The sequence below is a fragment of the Triticum urartu genome, chromosome 2A (genome assembly GCF_056163025.1).
Source record: "Triticum urartu cultivar PI428250 chromosome 2A, HENAU_Tu73, whole genome shotgun sequence".
In the NCBI taxonomy this organism is placed as follows: domain Eukaryota; kingdom Viridiplantae; phylum Streptophyta; class Magnoliopsida; order Poales; family Poaceae; genus Triticum; species Triticum urartu.
Genome location: NC_141874.1, coordinates 754,890,963 through 754,900,070, shown reverse-complemented (window position 1 = coordinate 754,900,070; position 9,108 = coordinate 754,890,963).

The window sequence follows — 9,108 nt, the reverse complement described above, 5'->3', positions numbered from 1 at the left end:
ATATTGCTGTTTTATTGCCTGTTTCAGTATTTCGAAGAAAAAGAATGTCAAACAGAGTCCAAACGGACTGAAACCTTCGGCAACGTGATTTTTTGGAAGAATATCACCCAGGAGACTTGAAGTTCACGTCAGAAGAGCCTCGAGGAGGCCACGAGAGATAGGAGGGCGCCCCCCCCCCCTACTGGGCGCGCCCCCCTATCTCGTGGGCCCCTCGAGCACCCCCCGACTGACTTCTTTCGCCTATATAGTCCCACGTACCCTAAAAACATCCACGGAGAAGATAGATCGGGAGTTCCACCGCTGCAAGCCTCTATAGCCACCAAAAACCTCTCGGGAGCCCTTCCCGGCACCCTGCCGGAGGGGGGATCCTTCACCGGTGGCCATCTTCATCATCCCGGCGCTCTCCATGACGAGAAGGGAGTAGTTCACCCTCAGGGCTGAGGGTATGTACCAGTAGGTGTGTGTTTAATCTCTCTCTCTCTCTCTAATGTTCTCTCTCGTGTTCCCTCTATGGCACGATCTTGATGTATCCCGAGCTTTGCTATTGTAGTTGGATCTTATGATGTTTCTCCCCCTCTACTCTCTTGTGATGAATTGAGTTTCCCCTTTGAAGTTATCTTATCGGATTGAGTCTTTTATGAGAACACTTGATGTATGTCTTTCCGTGCTTATCTGTGGTGACAATGGGATATCATGTGCCTCTTGATGTATGTTTTGGTGACCAACTTGCGGGTTCCGCCCATGATCCTATGCATAGGGGTTGGCACACGTTCTTGACTCTTCGGTAGAAACTTTGGGGCACTCTTTGAAGTACTTTTGTGTTGGTTGAATAGATGAATCTGAGATTGTGTGATGCATATCGTATAATCATGCCCACGGATACTTGAGGTGACAATGGAGTATCTAGGTGACATTAGGGTTTTGGTTGATTTGTGTCTTAAGGTGTTATTCTAGTATGAACTCTTTTATAGATCGATCCGAAAGAATAACTTTGAGGTGGTTTCATACCCTACCATAATCTCTACGTTTGTTCTCCGCTATTAATGGCTTTGGAGTGACTCTTTGTTGCATGTTCAGGGCTTGTTATATGATCTATCTATGTTATTATTGTTGAGAGAACTTGCACTAGTGAAAGTATGAACCCTAGGCCTTGTTTCCTATCGTTGCAATACCATTTACGCCCACTTTTACCACTTGTTACCTTGCTGTTTTTATAATTTCAGATTACAAAAACCTTTATCTACCATCCATTTTGCACTTGTATCACCATCTCTTCGCCGAACTAGTGCACCTATACAATCTACCATTGTATTGGGTGTGTTGGGGACACAAGAGACTCTTTGTTATTTGGTTGCACGGTTGCTTGAGAAAGACCATCTTCATCCTATGCCTCCTACGGACTGATAAACCTTAGGTCATCCACTTGAGGGAAATTTGCTACTGTCCTACAAACATGTGCACTTGCAGGCCCAACAACGTCTACAAGAAGAAGGTTGTGTAGTAGACATCAAGCTCTTTTCTGGTGCGTTGCCGGGGAGGTGAGTGCTTGAAGGTATATCTTTAGATCTGGCAATCAAATCTTTTTGTTTCTTGTTTTATCACTAGTCTAGTTTATAAAAGAAAACTACAAAAAAATGGAGTTAAGTTTGTCTCATACGCTTCGTCTTTTTAATATCTTTCGTGAGTATGATGGAAGGGAAAATTGTGCTCAAGTGCTTGAAGAAGAATGCATTAGAATGTTTGGTACTATATCTTTGTATGATGAGCATGATTGCAGTGTTGTTAGTATGAATTCCTTGAATATCCTTGATGTTAATGATATGCAAAGCCACAAGCTTGGGGAAGCTATGTTTGTTGAAGATGATATTTTTAGTCCCCCAAGTTTTGATGAGAATATTTATTATGATGAAAGCATGCCTCCTATTTATGATGATTATATTGATGAAAGTGGGTTTGGAAGAGTGTCAACTTTAGGAAGTAATGACCCCACTATTTTGGAGGATGTTGAATCTTATTGTGATGAACATGAAAGTGGATTTGGAAGAGTGTCAACTTTATTTAGTGATGATTCCACTATTTCGGAAGAGGTTTCAATTGATTATGAGAACAAAGTTGTTATCTATGATGATTATTGTGATGACTTGTATGCTATTAGGAATAATGATAACCATGAAACTTGTCATCATGATTTTAGTTTTCAATTGGATTATGCCTCACATGATAATCATTTTGTTGAGTTTGCTCCCACTATTCATGAGAAGAATTTTGCTTATGTGGAGAATAGTAAATTTTCTATGCTTGTAGATCATGAAAAGAATGCTTTAGGTACTGGTTACATTGTTGAATTCATTCATGATGCTACTGAAAATTATTATGAGAGAGGAACATAAGCTTGTAGGAATTGCAATAATGTCAAGTTTCCTCTCTACGTGTTGAAAATTTTGAAGCTATGCTTGTTTTACTTTCCAATGCTAGTTGATTATTGTTCCCATAAGTTGTTTGCTCACAAAATCCCTATGCATAGGAAGTGGGTTAGGCTTAAATGTGCTAGTCATATGCTCCATGATGCTCCCGTTATGTTTCAATTCTTATCTCTTATGTGAGCATCATTGTCATCATCATGCCTAGCTAGAAAGGCATTAAAGAAAAGTGCTTGTTGGGAGACAACCCAATATTTATACTTACTGTTTTTGTGTGTTCACATGATTATGCTACTTTAGCAATCATGTTTTATAGCTTTTGTTTCAATAAAGTGCCAAGTAGAGCCTTTGGGAAAACTTGGGTGAAGTCTTTGTGATCTTGCTGTAAAAAACAGAAACTTTAGCGCTCACGAGAATAGCTGCCATTTTTTACTGGAGAGTGCATTTAGGTTTATTCTTTTTGCAGATGATTAATAGACAAATTCCTCAGGTCCAGCAATTTATTTCAGTATTTTTTGAGTTCCAGAAGTATACGTTTGATACAGATTACTACAGACTGTTCTGTTTTTGACAGATTCTCTTTTCATTGTGTTGTTTGCTTATTTTGATGCATCTATGGCTAGTATCGGCGGGTATGAACCATAGAAAAGTTGGAATACAGTAGATATTACACCAATATGAATTTAGAATGAGTTCATTATAGTACCTAAGTGGTGGTTTTATTTTATTATACTAACGGAGCTTACGAGTTTTGTTTTGAGTTTTGTGTGGTTGAAGTTTTCAAGTTTTAGGTAAAGATTCGATGGACTATGGAATAAGGAGTGGAAAGAGCCTAAGCTTGGGGATGCCCAAGGCACCCCAAGGTAATATTCAAGGACAACCAAGAGCCTAAGCTTGGGGATGCCCCGGAAGGCATCCCCTCTTTCGTCTTCGTTCATCGGTAACTTTACTTGGAGCTATATTTTTATTCACCACATGATATGTGTTTTGCTTGGAGCGTCATTTTTATTTTGTTAGTTTTTGCTTGATGTTAGTTAGAATAATGTTTTGCTTCTTTAGTTTCAATAAAAATGTCAAGGATAGCCTTTGCCATGCTCATTTTGCTAGTATACATGTTGCTGTTTGAAAACAGAAAGTTTACCTCTGTTGCAAAATTTCCCTAGAAAAGTCAGAGAATGTTCTAACATTGAATCTTTTTGCATATTAAGCTCTGATAAATTTATTACAGTGGGAATTTTAGTTCATAATTTTTGGAGTCAGGGAAGTATTGATACTCTTGCATTCTTTACAGACTGTACTGTTTTGGCAGATTGCTGTTATGTTTGCATTGTTTGCATATGTTTGCTTGTTTAATGATTCTATTTGATGATAGGACTATTAAATATGCAGAGGCATTTAGTATGCAATGTTGAATAATAATTTTAGTGATTTGTTACACTAGAAAATGATAAGGTTTTGCATTGGTTTATACTAACCTATCTCACGAGTTCTTGTTGAGATTGTTGTGAATGAAGCTTTTGATAAAAAAAGAAACCATGATATGAGAGGAATTAAGGAGACACAAAATCCCAAGCTTGTGGATGCCCAAGGCACCCCAAGATAATATTTCAAGAAGTCTCAAGCATCTAAGCTTGGGGATGCCATAGTAGGCATCCCACCTTTTTTCTTCAACAACTATCGGTTAGTATCGGTTGAGCCTAAGTTTTTGCTTATTCATATGAGTTGTGCTATCCTTGCAATGTCATTTTATTTTGTTTTGCTTGCTGCTTGAATACAATACCAAGATATGAAATTCTTTAATGAGAGAGAGTCTTCATATAGTTGCATAATTATTTAGCTACTCATTGATCTTCACTTATATCTGTCGGAGTAGTTTGTCGTTTGCTCTAGTGCTTCACTTATATCTTTTAGAGCATGGCGGTGGTTTTATTTTGTAGAAATTATTGAACTCTCATGCTTAACTTATATTATTTTGAGAGTCTTAAACAGCATGGTTGTTTGAATGAACACTATTATAGGAAGTGAATTGGATGCTATGATCAATTTGATACTTGATAGTTGTTTTGAGATATAGAGGTAGTGATATTAAAGTCATGCTAGTTGGGTGATTATGAATTTAAAGAATGCTTGTGTTGAAGTTAGCAAGTCCCGTAGCATGCACGTATGGTAAAAGTTGTGTAACAAATTTGAAACATGAAGTGTACCTGGCTTGTGCATCCTCATGAGTGGCGGTCGGGGACGAGCGATGGTCTTTTCCTACCAATATATCCCCCTAGGAGCATGCGCGTAGTACTTGATTTTTGATGACTTCTAAATTTTTGCAATAAGTATATGAGTTCTTTTGAATAATGTTGAGTCCATGGATTATACGCACTTTTACCTTTCCATCATTGCTAGCCTCTTCGGTACCGTGCATTGCCCTTTCTCACCTTGAGATTGGTGCGAACTTCGCCGGTGCATCCAAACCCCGTGATATGATACACTCTATCACACATAAACCTCCTTATATCTTCCTCAAAACAGCCACCATACCTACCTATTATGGCATTTCCATAGCCATTCCGAGATATATTGCCATGCAACTTTCCACTGTTCCGTTTATCATCATCATGACATACATTACTTTTGTCATATTGCCATTGCATGATCATGTAGTTGACATCGTATTTGTGGCAAGGCCACCATGCATTATTTTTCATACATGTCACTCTTGATTCATTGCACCATCCCGGTACACCACCGGAGGCATTTATATAGAGTCATATCTTATTCTAGTTTCGAGTTGTAATTCATATGTTGTAATCAATAGAAGTGTGATGATCATCATTTGTAGAGCATTGCCCAAAGAAAAAAAAGAAGGCAATGTTACTATCTCTTTTTTCCACACTTGTGCTTCAAAGTAGCACCTTGCTCTTCATGTAGTGAGTCTCATATATTGTGCTTCAAAGTAGCACCATGTTTTTCCTAGAGAGTCTCATATGTTGTCACTTTCATATACTAGTGGGAATTTTTCATTATAGAACTTGGCTTGTATATTCCAACGATGGGCTTCCTCAAATGCCCTAGGTCTTCGTGAGCAAGCAAGTTGGATGCACACCCACCAGTTTTCTTTTGTTGAGCTTTCATTCATTTATAGCTCTAGTGCATCCGTTGCATGGCAATCCCTACTCCTCATGTTGACATCAATTGATGGGCATCTCCATAGCCCGTTGATTATCCTCGTCAATGTGAGACTTTCTCCTTTTTTTTCTTCTCCACACAATCCCCAATCATTATTCTATTCCACCCATAGTGCTATATCCATGGCTCACGCTCATGTATTGCGTGAAGGTTGAAAAAGTTTGAGACTATTTAAGTATGAAACAATTGCTTGGCTTGTCATCGGGGGTATAGAAGTTGGGAACATCTTTGTGTGACAAAAATGAAGCATAGCCTAACTATATGATTTTGTAGGGATGAACTTTATTTTGCCATGTTATTTTGAGAAGACATGATTACTTTGATTAGTATGCTTGAAGTGTTACTATTTCTTTTATCAATATGAACTTTTATTTTGAATCATTTGGATCTGAACATTCATGCCACAATAAAGAGAAATTACATTGAGAATCATGCTAGGTAGCATTCCACATCAAAAATTCTGTTTTTATCATTTACCTACTCGAGGACGAGCAGGAATTAAGCTTGGGGATGCTTGATACGTCTCCAACGTATCTATAATTTTTTATTGTTCCATGCTATTATATTACCTGTTTTGAATGATTATGGGCTTTATTATACACTTTTATATTACTTTTGGGACTAACCTATTAACCGGAGGCCCAGCCCATATTGCTGTTTTATTGCCTGTTTCAGTATTTCGAAGAAAAGGAAGATCAAACTGAGTCCAAACGGAATGAAACCTTCGGCAACGTGATTTTTTGGAAGAATAACACCCAGGAGACTTAGAGATCACGTCAGAAGAGCCTCGAGGAGGCCACGAGATAGGAGGGCGCCCTCCCCCCTACTGGGCGCGCCCCCTGTCTCGTGGGCCCCTCGAGCACCCCCCGACCGACTTCTTTCGCCTATATAGTCCCACGTACTCTAAGAACATCCACGGAGAAGATAGATCGGGAGTTCCGCCGCCGCAAGCCTCTGTAGCCACCAAAAACCTCTCGGGAGCCCTTCCCGGCTGTTGGAAATATGCCCTAGAGGCAATAATAAAATGGTTATTATTATATTTCTTTCTTCATGATAATTGTCTATTATTCATGCTATAACTATGTTATCCGGAAATCGTAATACACGTGTGAATAAATAGACCACAACATGTCCCTAGTAAGCCTCTAGTTGACTAGCTCGTTGATCAACAGATAGTCATGGTTTCCTGACTATGGGCATTGGATGTCATTGATAACGGGATCACATCATTAGGAGAATAATCTGATGGACAAGACCCAATCGTAAGCATAGCTCAAAGATCGTGTAGTTCGTTTAGCTAGAGCTTTTCCAAATGTCAAGTATCATTTCCTTAGACCATGAGATTGTGCAACCCCGGATACCGTAGGAGTGCTTTGGGTGTGCCAAACGTCACAACATAACTGGGTGACTATAAAGGTACACTACGGGTATCTCCGAAAGTGTCTGTTGGATTGGCACGAATCGAGACTGGGATTTGTCACTCCGTATGACACAGAGGTATCTCTGGGCCCACTCGGTAATGCATCATCATAATGAGCTCAATGTGACCAAGTGTCTGGTCATGGGATCATGCATTACGGTACGAGTAAAGTGACTTGCCGGTAACGAGATTAAACGAGCTATTGGGATACCAACGATCGAGTCTCGGGCAAGTAACGTCCGATTGACAAAGGGAATTGTATACGGGGGTGATTGAATCCTCGACATCGTGGTTCATCCGATGAGATCATCGAGGAGCATGTCGGAGCCAACATGGGTATCCAGATCCCGCTGTTGGTTATTGACCGGAGAGGTGTCTCAGTCATGTCTGCATGTCTCCCGAACCCGTAGGGTCTACACACTTAAGGTTCGGTGACGCTAGGGTTATTAGGAAGACTTGTATGTGATTATCGAATGTTGTTCGGAGTCCCGGATAAGATCCCGGACGTCACGAGGAGTTCCAGAATGGTCCGGAGGTGAAGATTTATATATGGGAAGTTGTCATACGGTCATCGGAAAGTTTCGGGGTCATATCGGTATTGTACCGGGGCCACCGGAGGGGTTCCGGGGGTCCACCGGGAGGGGCCACCTCTCTTGGAGGGCCTCATGGGCCATAGTGGGCAGGGAACCAGCCCCTAGAGGGCTGGGCGCATCCCCCCCTTGGGCCCGTGCGCCTAGGGTTAGGGGGGAAACCCTAGTTGGGGCGCCCCCCTTGCTTGGGGGGCAAGCCCCCTCCCCTTGGCCGCCCCCCCTCTAGATCTCATCTAGAGGGGGCCGTCCCCCTTCCCCCTTCCCCTATAAATAGAGGGCGAGGGGAGGGCTGCACACAACATCCAAGGCGCAGCCCCTCCCCTCCCCAACACCTCTCCTCCTCCGCGTGAGCTTGGCGAAGCCCTGCCAGAGAACTGCCACTCCAACGCCGTCGTGCTGCTGTTGGAGCCTTCTTCCTCAACCTCTCCCTCCTCCTTGCTGGATCAAGGCGCGGGAGACGTCATCCGCTCTGTACGTGTGTTCAACGCGGAGGTGCTGTCCGTTCGGCACTTGGTCATCGGTGATTTGGATCACGGCGAGTACGACTCCGTCATCCCCGTTCTCTTGAACGCTTCCGCTCGCGATCTACAAGGGTATGTAGATGCACTCCTTTCTCTCGTTGCTAGATGAACTCATAGATTGATCTTGGTGAAACCGTAGGAAAATTTTTATTTTCTGCAACGTTCCCCAACAGTGGTATCAGAGCCAGGTTTATGCGTAGTTCTCTTTGCACGAGTAGAACACAAATTTGTTGTGGGCGTAGATGTTTTCAACTTTCTTGCCGCTACTAGTCTTATCTTGCTTCAGCGGTATTGTGGGATGAAGCGGCTCAGACCAACCTTACACGTACGCTTACGTGAGACAGGTTCCACCGACCGACATGCACTAGTTGCATAAGGTGGCTAGCGGGTGTCTGTCTCTCCCACTTTAGTTGGAGCGGATTTGATGAGAAGGGTCCTTATGAAGGGTAAATAGAAGTTGACAAATCACGTTGTGGCTTTCACGTAGGTAAGAAAACGTTCTTGCTAGAACCCTATTGCAGCCACGTAAAACTTCCAACAACAATTAGAGGACGTCTAACTTGTTTTTGCAGCAAGTGTTTTGTGATGTGATATGGCCAAAGTTGTGATGAATGATGAATGATATATATGTGATGTATGAGATCATGTTCTTGTAATAGGAATCACGACTTGCATGTCGATGAGTATGACAACCGGCAGGAGCCATAGGAGTTGTCTTTATTTTTTGTATGACCTGCGTGTCATTGAGAAACGCCATGTAAATTACTTTACTTTATTGCTAAACGTGTTAGCCCTAGTAGTAGAAGTAATAGTTGGCGAGCAACTTCATGGAGACACGATGATGGAGATCATGGTGTCATGCCGGTGACAAAGTTGATCATGGAGCCCCGAAGATGGAGATCAAAGGAGGTGTATGATATTGGCCATATCATGTCACTACTATTTGATTGCATGTGATGTTTATCATGTTTTTGCAT